The following is a 15,959-nucleotide window of genomic DNA, read 5'->3' as shown; positions in this document are numbered from 1 at the left end:
ATCAGTGAACCAAGAACTGAAGAAAGAGAATGATATTAAAACTCACACGTGTCAAAACTTGCTGATCCATCACTTCTAGACTGACAATGTCAGGTTGCTAGACGAGCTTTCAGATACTGAGTTAATATATGTACCTATATATTTATATATGTACCTGGGAATCTTTCTTACAAAATGAAAAATAACCAGAAGCCAAAGACAGAAAGAGCCGTTCTTCCTCTCCCCCAAACGGCGCGACGGAACCACGACAAAGCCTCTCATGGAATGCATCCTGCGCGGCCTCTCCTCCTTTGTCGCGCGAGCTAATTGCTGCAACATCACTGCTAAATAGATTACTCCTTCTCTTTTCATCTCCTCCTCTTTTCTCGCTCTCTCTTCGACTCTCTTTCGCAGCGTGGGTCTGACTCCCCTTTTTCTTTTTCTCTTGGGCTGCTTGCCTTTGACTCTTCTCTCCATTCTTTTCTGGTGACTTAATTTCTGTTTCTCTGTTCTCTTTCCGTCTGGTCGACTTTGGGTCTCCTGTTTGTTTTACCTCTGCCCTGCTGTCAGTCTGTCCAATCCTTTACGTGCCTGCTGAAGCAGTGTGCTGTCTCTCATTGGGAATAATCTCAAAGTAATACAAACAGATCGAGGTGCATTAATAAAATCATAATTTTCGCCGCACTGAAAATGGTTCTCGGGCCTTAATCACCGTACTTTAACTTCTACATAACTTTTTTGAGTCGCTAATTTCTACATGACCTACTACAATAATAATAATAATAATAATAATAATAATAATAATAATAATAATAATAATAATAATATACAAAATCACATTTATGTAAATTACTGTATTCACAAATAAAATAAATTCAGGAGCTTTCGAGAGCCTGCTCAGCTCCCTTCTTCAGCTAAATTTTTTTTTCTAGCTGAAGAAGGGAGCTGAGCAGGCTCTCGAAAGCTCCTGGCTTTCGAATTTATTTTATTTGTAAATACAGTAATTTACATAAATGTGGATTTTGTATTTTATAAACATATTCACGGGATTGTGAAGAAGATTTGCAATAAGATTTAATAATAATAATAATAATAATAATAATAATAATAATAATAATAATAATAATAATGACACTACTTCAGTGACTAAATAACTTTTTCTTTTACAGCTTAATTATCATATTTCAGCCACTATATAACTTTCTTTAACGCCTTAATTTTCCCTCCTCTTCTTCCAAAACGCAAAAGAAAAATAATGTCCACATTCATCATCCAAAGTTTCTGATGAGATGAACTTTTACTGACACGCTAAAATTCACTTAAATTATTTTTTTTTTTCGCTTCTTCATTTTCTTTTCATTACTTCTGCAAGATGCCAAATATTGACTCAAGGGGTGACATCTTCTAATTCTCTCTTCGTTGTCTGATTAGCTCTGGTTCCTTCGTCTTCCCTCTCATTCTTAATTGACATCTACCTCCTTTTTCCCCTTCTTCTGTGCTCTAACCCTTCTTCACTTAATTTCTTTCTTTACTTTGCGTATTTCAATACTTATTGCTCCACCTCCCTTCTGTTTCTCTGAGCATGAGTTTATCCGCGTGTTTATTCTACCTTCCCTTTTTCCCATTTTCCTCATTTCTTTCTCTGCTCTTATTCTTTTCCTTTCTTTTTCTTTCGCTGTTTAAAGATTATGCGTTCTCCCAAAACCCGACCCTCAAAGTTTTCCGTTTGTTCTCCGGGAATAGTTTTGATACAAGACTAAAACTGCATAAATCCACAAGTTGTGTATTTTTACTTGGGAGAGGGAAGAGAGAAAGAGAAAAAGAATAAGCGGAGGAGGAGGAGGAGGAGGAGGAGGAGGAGGAGGGGAGGGGGGAGGAGGAGGAGGAGGAGGAGGAGGAGGAGGGAGGGGAGGGGAGGAGGGGGGGGGGAGGGGGGGAGGGGGAGGGGGGAGGGGAGGGGAGGGGGAGGGGAGGAGGAGGAGGAGGGAGGAGGGGGGAGGAGGGGGAGGGGGAGGGGAGGGGAGGAGGAGGAGGGGAGGAGGAGGAGGAGGAGGAGGGGGGAGGAGGAGGAGGAGGAGGAGGAGGAGGAGGAGGAGGAGGAGGAGGAGGAGGAGGGGAGGGGGGAGGAGGGGGGAGGGGAGGAGGAGGGAGGGAGGAGGAGGAGGGGAGGGGGAGGAGGAGGAGGAGGGGGGAGGAGGAGGAGGAGGAGGAGGAGGAGGAGGGAGGAGGGGGGAGGGAGGAGGGAGGGGAGGAGGAGGAGGAGGAGGAGGAGGAGGAGGAGGAGGAGGAGGAGGAGGAGGAGGAGGAGGAGGAGGAGAACTACAGAAAGCTGAAAACTGCTGGTAAGGAAGAAGAGGAAGAATTAAAGTAAACAAAACAAGAATGGGTATGAGGATGGGAGGAGGAGAAGAGGAGGAAGAGGTGAATGAAGCGGGAGACGAATTTCAGTCAACTGAAATGTGATTTAATAGAACACTCTGAGTCCTAGCCTTTCCGATTCATGCCAACATTTCATCTTCAAAAGCGTGCTTACATAACTGGCCACTTACATAGATAAAATGCTTCGAATTAACCTATAATTACGAAATGTTAAATAAAAATAAGCAAACGCCTTTAGCGGTCCACAGCGCATCCTTTTCAGAAGAGTCCTCCATCATTCAACCGTCCGCCCATATTAATTTGGAGCTTAGAGGGGAAAGGAGTCGGACGTTAGTGATTAAGTTCGGTGGGTAAATTAGGAACCGGAGTATATCGAATCAGTTTTAATTAAAAGACCAATTTCATTTACGGTATTCGAAAAAGATGATTAAATAGGCGCCACTTGAATTCAAACAGTTTGATTTCCAAAGTTAACGATTTTTTTCATTATTTATCGGTTAAAAACACCCTTTTCTTTTCATTATTAAAGGGGTAGGTTTTCGCCTGTATTGCTCAAATACTGGCGTGAGGTTTAGTTCAGTAGAACAAACGTTATGTAGATTTAGAGAGAATAATAAAAAAAAAAAACTTTTAGGTGTATGCCTTATGAACAAGACTTTCCTCAATCGCCTTTCCAGCAAACGCCGTTTCTGTTCCCCCAAAAATTCGAGCTCATCCGCGCCATGAGAGAGGGTCCATTTTTCAATCCGATCTTCGTACCTCGAACGTAACACCGCTCTTCTTTAATGGTCTGCTTTCATCGCCTTTCATTCGTCAAGCGACCTCGTTCAGCAACGGTTGCGTGTTAACAATAATGTCCTTTCTTTCGCCTTCTCGCCCTCTCTCACGAACGTCCGACTTTTCTAATGACTTAATTGTCTTCTTTGACTCCCTAACCGATCGCTTCCGGGTCCTTTAGATCCTCCGTCCTCGGGAGGAGGAAGTTTCTGCGCCTCTGCATGCAAGATTGGGCACGACATCTGTGTAGAAGGAGATGCAAGCGCCCGGGCCGATTGAAGATAACAAATGGAGTTTCTGAAATTAGGTAGCATGGTTAGCTATCGCTTATACTGTAGCAGCGTTCAGGTCGGTTTCAGCTATGCATCAGGAGGAAAAGAGGTTCACAAAGCAAGAGCCCTTACTGGCATAAGGCCAAATGGATCTAGAACAACAACAACAACAACAGGTTCGCAGGATATAACTCGTTTTCAATATGCTTTCAGTGTAAAAGAGGAATGGTTTGTAGAGAACATGCCACTGCCGAATCTGGTTTCCGATGATCTTTGAGTTATAGAAGGGAAAATGCAAAAGAAATATTCCATAAAACCTGAAGAAAATAAGGGCACTAGAGGGTACTAGAGGGCACTAGACAGGAAGGACATCAAAGCCAAGCATCTACATCATTCTATTACGAGGGCAGCTTCCTTCGCTCAAGCACTCTGACCCAAGAAATATAAACTGCGAGAAGGCGCCGGGAAGCATCATTTCAAGAAAGAGACTGTTCTCGAAAGGAGCCATAATCGTGAGGTTGTTTTAGTCGGCATTCTTCTTCTTCTTCTTCTTCCGTTAAAGAGGAAAGTAGACCCTTGGGAAAAATATGCATTCTCGGGGCCCTTCAAGATGAGGTCATGACCTCACTTATTGCCCGGGGATTTCCTGCCAAGTTTTGCATATTCTGGTATTTTGCACCAGGCGAAAGTTTGAGAATTTTCGCCAGAGCTGAGGAAAAAATAATCGTTTTCGCTGTACTGAGGTAAACTCGTCTTTTTTTGCAATATCTCGGGTAAAAACACATTTAAAAAAATTTTTTATTTTTTGACTCGCGAGGAATATTGCCGGGGAATAAACTTACTCACTGTCTCGTATAATAAAATAAGCTTCGTTATGCGAACTATATTAAAATAATTTTTTTAGGATTAATGCAACAAAATTTGCTGAATTTATAGTTCATAAACATCTGTGCGCTCTTCGACATTCTGCGAGCACAGTAAATGCAGTTTCGACATGCTGTGTTATGATAAGCATTTTTGCCTAAACCTTTAATAAATCGCTAATTTCATTATAGCAAAAAGCAAAAAGAGCAAGGGGGGGAAAAAAATTTCGGCAAAATTTTGATGAAACCACTTTTTGCTCTCTAGGGGAAAACTGGTATATTCCTCGCCATAACGACGGGAAATTAACTTCGCCGCAGCGCAGCGGAACTAACAGATCTCTCACCGCATCGCGTTAAAACTCCGAGTTTTAGCTACATCGGCGCAAAGGCGCCGATTTTTCGCGACACTGGTGAAAAAATAAGACAAACGGGATTTAGCAAAGCTTCGCGCCTCGCATAAGGAAACTTTGAGCCGATGGGGGCGGGGAGTGGGGAACGGTAAAGCTGGTGTCTATCTCACCTTTATTGACTTAAGTTCAAGAATAAACAAAAGTGTCGAGCGTTTACGAGTCTTATCAAGGCCTCCCTGTTTGGGAGGAGGCTGGAGCGAGACGGAGAGGACTGCATAAAAGGGACCAACTTTAACAAGCAAAACTTTGCTTTTCAGAGTTCAGGCCCGCTTCCTTTCTCTCTCTCTCTCTCTCTCTCTCTCTCTCTCTCTCTTTTTTTTTTCTTTTCTTTTAGCGTCGATGAAACAGAACACGAAAGAAAGCGATTGTGGGTTTACTCTTTGAAGATTCTGAAAGAAACGAACTATATTCGGGGTTCAAATTTTTTTTATGAATCATTAAAATACACATTTTTTTTTTCTTCTCATGTACCGCAAGTATGTCGTATTTTATATCTGCTGCCTCTCTTTCTCTCTCTATCTATCAATCTGTCTATACACAAACACACACACATATATATATATATATATGCGTGTGTGTGTATGTATAAATGTATGTATGTATATATACGTAATGCGCCTCCTGCCATACTTGCCTATGTATGTATTCGTAATCTAGAACAGTAGCGCCATGCCTGAAGAGAGAGAGAGAGAGAGAGAGAGAGAGAGAGAGAGAGAGAGAGAGAGAGAGACTTTCACCAACAATTACGGCGGGGCTAAAGTTTTAATTCGCAACTGAAGGTGACATCTTTGTGGGAGTCAGAAAACCCGATTAAGGTCCCGAAAATCACTCGGGTGACGCTCGAGACGGAGGGAGTGCCGTTTCTGATCTCGTCCTGTGGATGAGAGTCTGTTCTGCAATTTCACTTTATAGTAGATTTCTGTGTCGAAATTTCGTGGATGTTTCATGCTTTTTCCCTTCGGAGTTGCTGGCTACGGAACTGTAGCCTTCTTCTGGCTGTCAGCAATTGTTGTGGGATGAGGCAACGTCTGTAAGTATACCTTAGTTAACCAGACCACTGAGGAGCTGATTAACAGCTCTCCTTGAGAGGGCTGGCCCGAAGGATTAGATTTATTTTACGTGGCTAAGTACCAATTGGTTACCTAGCAACGGGACCTACAGCTTATTGTGAAAAGTTAAGTATACCTTAGTTTAACCAGACCACTGAGCTGATCAACAGCTCTCCTAGAGAGGGCTGGCCCGAGGGATTAGATTAACGTGGCTAAGAACCAATTGGTTAGCTAGCAACGCGACCTACTGTACAGCTTATTGTGGAATCCGTACCACATGATAGCGAGAGATGAATTTCTATCACCAGAAATACATTCCTCTGATTCTTCATTGGCCGGTCGGAAAATCGCACGCTGGCCCAGCAGAGTGCTAGCCGAGAACGATACCAACCCATCCAATGATGCACTTGGCAAGGTCTACATAGGTTGCTAGTTTACATGCGCGATAAATCATGATCATTCTTGTAGCACTCGCTACAGGCATGAAGCCACAAGGATGTTAAGTTGAACTGCCCCCCGCCCCCCCACAAACACCCAACACACACACACACACATATAACTTGAAAATACGGAACTCGACATTCTCTTGAATTAGTGGCGTCTTTACCGTCTCTTATTGGAAGGAGAACTTTGTCACAACCTCAAGTGTTTATTGACAGATGCGTGCAAGAGACAGAGACCTATTCTGTCATACGCTTATTTGCATATTTAAAATACCCTACATGTGTAATACTTGCAGTGCAAAAAGAAGGTTTTTACCAACGAAGGAAAACGTGAATTTTCATTATTCATACAAGATTTCGAACCCCGAATATTCTCATTTTCTTCGTTCATGTCAAATAGCATATCTCAGTGTGGTTCGTTTGTCCCCTCTCGATCGAAGTGTCAAATGTTCTCGTCCTCAAACGTTCATATCCATGGCCCTGGAGCAAGGCTCTCTCTCTCTCTCTCTCTCTCTCTCTCTCTCTCTCTCTCTCTCTCTCTCTCTCTCTCTCTCTCGCCCCCGCAGGCTGCAATATCTTTTACAAGTTTTCTTGATCCTTTGCAAACTTTTTTTGCGGGAAAAAAGGTACCGCCGGATACCTCCTAATGACGAGCTAAATTTTCATCATCGCGGCCAGACTCCATTTTTCTTTCTCCTTCTTTGTGTTCCGATGATGCTCGGCATAGCTACCGCGATATTACCCGGAAATTGTTATTCTTTCTTTCTTTACGGAAGACCTAAGCATATTTGAACATCATTCTCTACCTCTCTCGAAGGTCGTCTTCCATTACTGAGCGATTCTGTATAGCTTGAACAGAGCCTCTAAACTCAGGTCTTAGGAATTTAGGAATATTACTATGGGCATAGTCAGATCTGGTTCTCTGTTGGATGGGTGACCAGCGAAGAACGTTAGACGCTATTTTTGGGGAAGGAGGGGATTGGGAACCTCATCATCACCGCTGACCTTGAAATGGGAAGGATCAAATCCCTCCAGAACCACCACTGAAAAGAAAAGGAACCTATATATATATATATATATATATATATATATATATATATATATATATATATACACACACACACACACACATATATATATATATGCGGGTGCATATAGTTCTATTGGAGTAGCGTGGGCTCGTATTCGAAAAGTCTAAGGTTTGAAATTGGAATGCCGCTCACCAATCGACCCAGCTAGGATCTAGTAAAGGATCTGTAAATAAAACCTCATCCTTAGAAACTTGCTCAGAGACTCAAGGAGCTAACCTTCTGAAATCACCTTGTTTTGAGTAGAAAAATGCATAGATTGAAATTTGTTATATATATATATATATATATATATATATATATATATATATATATATATATATATATATATATATATATATACATATATGTATAATTTTTTTCTTAAATAGGACCATAAAGATACAAGGATATTTGAAATAAGTGCCATATTCCTTCACGACAATGGTTTAATATTATAATTACCAAATCTGACAACTACGGGAAGATCGCTATTCTTGATATGCACAATTAAATGAGCAAAGACCAGTGCCTTTTGCATGATAAGACCACGTAGAGAAACTACTGAAAGACCCCAATATCACTGCCACATCCGAATTCTAAAATTTAGTGAGAAAGATAGGGAACAAAATCCATATGAAATTGTCGGAAACCTTTCAAGTAATTATCCCTTTTCAGTTTTCTGTAAAACTATTGTGCCGGTTTTGTCTGTCCGTCTGCACTTTATTCTGTCGGCACTTTTTCTGTCCGCCCTCAGATCTTAAAAACTACTAAGGTTAAAGGGCTGCAAACTGGCGTGTTGATCATCCACCCTCCAAGCATCAAACACACCAAACTGCAGCCCTCTCGCCTCAGTAGTTTTTATTTTATTTAATGTTAAGGTCGCCCATGTATCGCGCGTTTGGCAGCGCTTTCCGCAGGCGCTGCGACGAAACTTCACTTGACCGCATCTGGGGAGCAACTGAGTGATCCCGAGTTTTTCATACAGCATTATACTCTGCACAGAAAACTCGACAGTTCCCTTCATGCTAAATTTATGAAAATGGTTAGCAGATTTTCTTTCACTCCTCCTAGTTACTTCCTTTTCGCACGCGTAAAACACGCAGAGGAGTTTAAGAAATTCAACGGGATAAATATTCCAGTGAACAATATAAAATTCCTCAGACTGGACGTGAAATCATTATTTACAAAGGTCCCGATAAACGACGTCCCGAATTTCTGGGGTGAAAAATGAACCCCTTACGAAGATCATTCTCCTCCGCCCACCAGAAAAACTTTCAATCAAGCTCCGCGTAACCAACAGAATGTTCTCTCCCAACGGAAAATTTCCACAGAAAAAAATTTGGTTGTAGCATGGGCAGTCCACTGTTCTCCATTCTAGCTAATCTTTACTTAGAGCACTTTGAAATTAAAATTTTTACTGCTATCAAACCTAAGGGTACTATTTGGCTGCGATACGCAGGGGGAAAGTAGGGGGAAAGCCTTCAGGTTTTTTGTTTTCTATTAAATTCACTAGTTCCAAATATAAAATTCACACCGGATGGGAGAAAGATGGAAAACTAGCCTTCTTAGATATACTAATAATCATCAAAATACAGTTTGTTCTTTAAATGGAATAACTTTATTTCCTATATCTCTTTCCTTGGCTATCATGTCATTTCAGCAAAGATTAGGTAGTCTGTAATTTTTTTAGAAGATTCAGAATTTGTTGTCCATATATATATATATATATATATATATATATATATATATATATATATATATATATATATATATATAAATAAATATATATATATATATATATATATATATATATATATATATATATATATATATATATATAAATATAAAACCCTCTTTCAAACTAAAAACCCCAAAATAAGGGGGAACTCACCTCTACCCATCATCTACGTCCGGCAATGGCTCCTGGAAGGGAAGGGATCTCACGTTTTCTATCACTGACTCTACCCATTCTTTCATTCATACCTAAGACTTAGCTAGGTTCTTGAAAGAGACTCTTGAACTACAAGTTAAAAAGTTAAGTATACCTTAGTTTAACCAGACCACTGAGCTGATTAACTGCTCTCCTAGGGCTGGCCCGAAGGATTAGAGTTATTCTACGTGGCTAAGAACCAACTGGTTACCTAGCAACAGGACCTACAGCTTATTGTGGAATCATAAATTCCTCTAATTCTTCATTGGCTGGCAGGAGAGTCGAACGCGGGGTCAGCAGAGTGGTAGCCGGGTACGATATCGACCCGTCCAACGAGCAACTGATAAAAATATAGTTTTATGCAACAAGTCCAACATAATGAATGGATAAATGGGATTAAGCAAAGTAGTGGATAATACAAACCGTAACTTCAAACTGAACAAAATTAAGCACTGGTTTTAATCAAATCCTCTCCAAAGAAAAAAGTCAGAATTGTCTACGATGACCAAAGTCAACATGTATGGTCGAAATTTCCCTTAACTCGTGACCTTATAACGAATTTCCATGGTCATTAAGACCCGAAACACAAATTAAAGAAAATGGGTAAAATATGAGATATCAGATCATAGATGATATTATAAAAAAAAATATAGATTAGACAGAAATAATAAAATGTCCACTTGGGCATCAAAAGTGTCAGTTTACCTCTACAGCGGTAGCAAAAGGCCCACCACAAACACGTCTTACACAAATAACAGTTCGTATCCTAATAATTCACCTGTACACAAAATCATAATCTTCAACTCATTCGACCCTCCCACCGGGAACAAACATGATCTAATCTCGTATGTTCCCACACCCACCAGTGGACTTCCACCGGAAGGTTTCCCGCACCAGTATGGGTCAATGTTCAAGGATGCTGAGATGTACTAGATTTCAAAAGAAAAAGAATTTTCTCAGTTTCCAAGGGAACAGAAGCTGACATCAAACCAGCTGGGCACTGAAGCAAGCATTCGTGATGCCTGCGAGACCACTGAGCAAAAAAAAAAACCCTGCCAAAGTCCCCTTGAAATTAATTCTCCCTTGCCTTGCTCTCCAATAATGACGACCAGGTGTCAAATGCGGAGATAATTTTATGACCGTACTGTACTCAAAATCATTATCAACCCCTGACCTGACCATATTAATCTTTGCTTGCAGGGAAAATCAGTAGCCTGTGGCACATTTACGCAGACCCGTTGAGAGTTGGCCTGTTGTTAACAGTCCCCAGTCAATCTCATCACGAGATCTCCCTCAGAATCTGCTCCCTCTTGCTTTTACTTGTCATGCCATTAAGGGTCACCAGCTTGACCTGACCCACCTGCGACTCCTCCCACTCATCTTCACTCCTCCTTGCTAAGTATCTTGGCATTGTACCCTTCCTTCCTCGAACCTTTTATTGTCCAACCTTCAACGACCTTTGCAGGTACCCGGCAGGATTAGCAGTGTACCCAAGCCGAGGATAATGGATGAACCAACTAAGAAGAAACTGTCAAAACATGACCACCGTCGGTCCCGTTTGCCATATAGGCTAAATACTAGCTCCGACAGACCCTCTTTGCTAGTGTAGCTTACTAAGTCTATCTGACAAGAAGTCTGTCTGTCCAGGGGCTCTGATCGAGCCTGCTTAGGCATCCCTCTGATGCTGTTACCCTGAAGGTGGTCCTACCTCACCCCCTTACCCTCTGCGCGCTGATGCATCTGTAGATCTCCAGCACCCTTTGCTTCATCTACTCCCTCTATGGTGGGGGACAGTATTCGACTCATGGGAATTTGAGTATAATCACTGTTACATATTCTGTTCACTGGAGTGCAGCCCCCCCTTGTAAGTCAGTTGCAGTTATCTAGGTCATAATTAGAGCCACCCCTTCCCTTGCACTGCTGCATTAACGTGACAGTGGTGACCTTGCCAGGATCCTCAAAGCTTGGGTGCAAGCAGCAACATTAATTTTCAATTGAAATTCATAACCCTTACAACTCAGTCAACTAGCAGATCAGTTATGACTGGCTAAGGTGAGTTCCCCTTACTGATTCACACATTTCTATGGCAAATCCTATTTGGCATCTGCACACAACAAGTAAATACATTTTTCTGAGTAGTCCATGTTCTATAAGTGTTCAATTTGCAATTCACGAGTGTTTAAAATCCGTGCCTCACTTGAGGCTATTCTCTTGTTTCATTCTGTAAACCTTGAGATCGAGTTGCCACCAACCGCTTAACCGTAGCTTTACCAAGAATGAGTGCAATGTTATTTGCGAGACCTGAAGTCTCATTTATTTTACCAATTGTTAGTAAGTGCAGTGATTACCAGTATAAATGATTTAGCAACCCAGGAAAGCAAGCATTCCCAGTGAAAGATTACGCTAACCTCCTCGCCAAGAAAATCGTTTCTGGCAATCCCATGCGTCAGTCATTCCAGATACTGTGAGAGTTTACTAATTCATTCATTCACCCATTGTAGTCAAATCAGCTTTTTAGATTATTTATTTCTCTATGCTCATCATAAGTTACGAATAACACCTTGTCTATCATATTAGTGATACTTGTACAAGTGCTCAATTAATATACTGCGGTGAAAGTCATTCGAATTACATTAAATGAGAATATCCTTACATGTCTGTATGGCAACAAGTGTCAGAGTAACCACAGTAATAGTCTGAAGTCTTGTTTTGACAAATGGCAGTACCATCTAGCTGAGAGTTCATTGACCCCTATTGTTCACTTAACCTTCGCTGATAGATTGACTCGAGAGACAGTAACTTTGACAGTTCGCTCCCATTCCAAGTGAAAGTCTTCCACTTTCTCTTTTTCATTTTCTACTTGCTTAAAGTCCAACTACGGGGACGCTTGTTTGTTTGGAAATAACTACGTGTTTTGAAATCTCTTTAATATATTATGAGAACAGTGTGTATTTACTCATGTTTTTTGTTTTGTGTATGTACCACTGAAAACCTATACGAACTATTGCTTAATGCTAAGCCAAGAGGTTGATTGTACAAACCCCATTCGATACCTAGCCAACCCAGGTGCTTTTGCCCGTTCTTTTGTGACAGCTGAGATTTCCTATTGGAATTTGTACATGTTGTGTGAAGTTTTGACAAGTCTTGAAAGACTCTCCTTTGATTTGGCATTTCGTACTTTTGCAGCAAGTTGGCTATAAAAAGAAACTAACCGCTTGATGATTTGTTGTTGTGTTCTTTCGAACAATTTGTTACCATCCTTGGGGACACTCCTCTGCTCTTTTGAGAGCTGTTCCACACACTGAGTGTTCCATCTTGCTACACACTTTGGAGAAGTGCTATAACGGTCCTTAGCGACACTCCTCCGCTCTTTTGAGAGCTGTTCCGCACCTTGAGTGTTCCATATTGCCACTCACTTTGGAGAAGTGACACCACCCTCCTTAGGGACACCGCTCTGTTCTTGCGAGAACTGTTATGCACCTGTAGGGTGCCACCACTCTACGCACTTTGGAGAAGTGCCATCACCACCCTTAGGGACAAACCTCTGTTCTTTCGGGAACTGACTCACCTTTTGGTGCTACATGAAGCTTTGTCGAACTGACTGTTAGGGTCCTGCGGGACTGTGCCTCAGCACTGGAAGCGCTGCCGTGTTTGGACAACACATCTACATCTTGTGAGACACAACCTTACAAGCCTTTTGGTGCCACCATGCTCGACTGAGCAAACCCAACCTAACCTGAAGTAGGCTGTTGCCTAACTTCCCTGATTGCTACTTGTGAGTGCTGGAGAGTGCCTCAGTTTGAACTTTGTACTCTTGGATTACTGCACCTAGCGTGGGTCCATTCTGCTTGTCACTGGATTACTTAAGAAACACAGCTCACCACTATGAGTGCCACCCTCATTTTGACACTCCACCAGTACGTTCCTCTGCCATTTCCTGCTAGCTGTTTTAGTGCCACACCATTATGTCAAGGACTTCAAGCTCTTCCAAGAACTCGGGCTAGTTGGCTAAAGCCCAGCAGGAGAGGAAAGCCAAAGAAGACCTAGAAAGAGCAGACCGAGAAGCCCAATTAATCAGAATGACTTTTTGCCCCACTGATAGATTTGTTGGCTTTGATGTTTGTTCTCTTTTTACTCAAGTCCCTATAGATTCTACTTCAGAGTGCCTTAGTAACGAACTAATCCGTCGTGAATTACCTCTACCTGTAAGTCATATTATTTCACTCACTAGTTTGTGCATTTGTGATAGTAAGTGTATATTCAATGGTGAATTCTACCAACAAATATTTGGTAAGGCAATGGGCAACCCTTTATCCCCACTCCTCTCAAACTTGTATATGGAATTCTTTGAAAAACGGTATTTACCTAATGTCATTCATACTCCTTTAAGGGGAGCGCTGACTCCATAAGGCCCCATTATAAAGTAAGTGCTTATAGCTTCCTTATGAATGAAGGGATTTGCTTCAAATTTTTACCACTTAATCTTCAACTAATAATAAAAATTTCCTACATGGGAAATTTAGAAATTTGACTTCTAAGTTAATTTTTTTTTTTGCATTTGGCAAAAGATTTCAAAACTTTTAAAAAATATGCAAAAAAAGAACATTTCACTCTATAATAAATTTCCTGTGTACAAAATCAAGATATATAGTTATATTACACTCTGGAAAAGTTTCATCAAATTTGGTTCAGTCTTCTTGGAGTTATAAGCTTTTATTTTTGAAAAAACTAAGTTTTGAGAAAATGGCAAAAGAAAAAAAATTATGGTTATTTTGTAATAACTATGAAACTATGACAGCCAGGAGGCTGATTTTTGCACAAAACTATTTTGTCATATAGGAAATATGCCCTGAAATTTCCAATATAATCAAATGAATAGAAATGTGCTCTCTCTTGATTTATATGTTATCTAAAATTTGCATTTATATACATACATACATACATACATACATACATATATATATATATATATATATATATATATATATATATATATATATATATATATATATATATATATATATATATATATATATATATATATATATATATATATATATATATATATATATATATATATATATATATATATATATATATATATATACAGTAAACCCCCGTATTCACGTTCTCATGATTCGCAGACTCACGTATTCATGGATTTCTCTTGGGAACGTATCTACCCATTATTTGCAGAAAATTCGCACATTCATGGTATTTTTTTACTGAGAAATATTCCCTAAATACTGTATTTTCATCTCATTTTCATGACTAAATGCACCTTTTGTGATAAAACTATTAAAATACTCAGGTAATGCTTGAGTTACGATAGTTCACCTTATGATAATTCAATTTTGCAATGGAGTAACCAATTAATAACGATACAGTATTATTTATAAAATATTTTTAAATTTTGTGCGGGCACAGGCAGCAGCGTAATCAGGCAGTGAGAGAGACAAAATTGCAATAGACAACTTTTCCTCCATCTCTTTATCCCATCTCTTAGTTAAGAAAGTAAAAGAGAATGATAAAAGTATTGTTAATAACAATATACTCTTGCGTAAATGCATACAACCATAAACAACCAACCAAGAAACTGTTGTTTTGCTTATAACCGAATCGGATAACAACAGCCATTTTCCTGTATTTCAATCATCATACGGTAATAAACAATTACCATAGGTTATGGCACAAATGATGTTAAGTAGAATAGGACTGATATATTTTTCCATTATACCCTTAATCGGTATGGATAAAAGATTGTCAAGGAAATATACTGCTAAATTTAATCTGTAAGCTGTAGCTGAAGCTGAAAAAACAATGTTCAAGCTGCTAATGATTATACTGTAAATTATTGTGCATCAGCAACATGGATGAAACTCGATCGTAATTAAAATGGGAGTGGAAGTATTTTAATCAAAACTACTGGGCATGAAAGAACACAATACTGTTATTTTTACGTAAATAAATGATAAATACGTAAAGCTCGCATTATGATGAAATCAAGTGAAAATAGCAAACGGAATCTTGAATTTTTTTTACACAAAACAAATGTCCCCAAAATGGCCATCATCAATAGTCATCTATTAAAGAAAATAATAGATAAATCAATTTCACGAGACGTATTTTAGTTATATTTCGACTTAAAAACACTTTGTATATTAAAAAATAACCTTGCCCCTTATAAATAAAGTATCTAGACTCTAGAGATTCATTTACGCTAACTAGAAACAAGAAAAGCACTCTGAACCGAGTTAAATGTGGCGAAATAAACACAGCGTAAACATTTCCAAACCAAAACATTGATGATCGCTATGATCGCGATTTATAATACAAAAGCAATATGAGAATATATACAATATTATTGAATACAGTGAATTAAGGCATAACATTTTAAAAGATCCATGGAAAAGATTCATATTTGTTACGTTGACGTTTGCATAATATGATATGCGCATATAGAGTACAGTATAATGTAGGCTACGCTACCATGTATGTATACAATATACCATAGTGTAGGCTAAGCTAATTCTTGTTTGTCATTCAATTTCTCTTTGTATTGAATTATCATAAGTCGCTCTGCATGAACCTCCAGAATTAGCTGATATTAATAATTACTATACTGTGTATGTAAAGAGTATATTTTATGGTGTAGGCTAGGTTACCATATATGTATACGTACATGGTACCGAATACCCTAGTGTAGGCTAGGCTATGTTTGAGATACGTTTTGGTATCTTATGTTTTTTCCAACAAACAATGTTTTTTTCTTAACCTAGCCCCATCG

Source organism: Macrobrachium rosenbergii, chromosome 24, assembly GCF_040412425.1.
Source record: "Macrobrachium rosenbergii isolate ZJJX-2024 chromosome 24, ASM4041242v1, whole genome shotgun sequence".
NCBI classification, from domain to species: Eukaryota; Metazoa; Arthropoda; class Malacostraca; order Decapoda; family Palaemonidae; genus Macrobrachium; species Macrobrachium rosenbergii.
The sequence above is the reverse complement of the archived record's forward strand: the minus strand, read 5'-3'. Positions refer to the sequence as shown.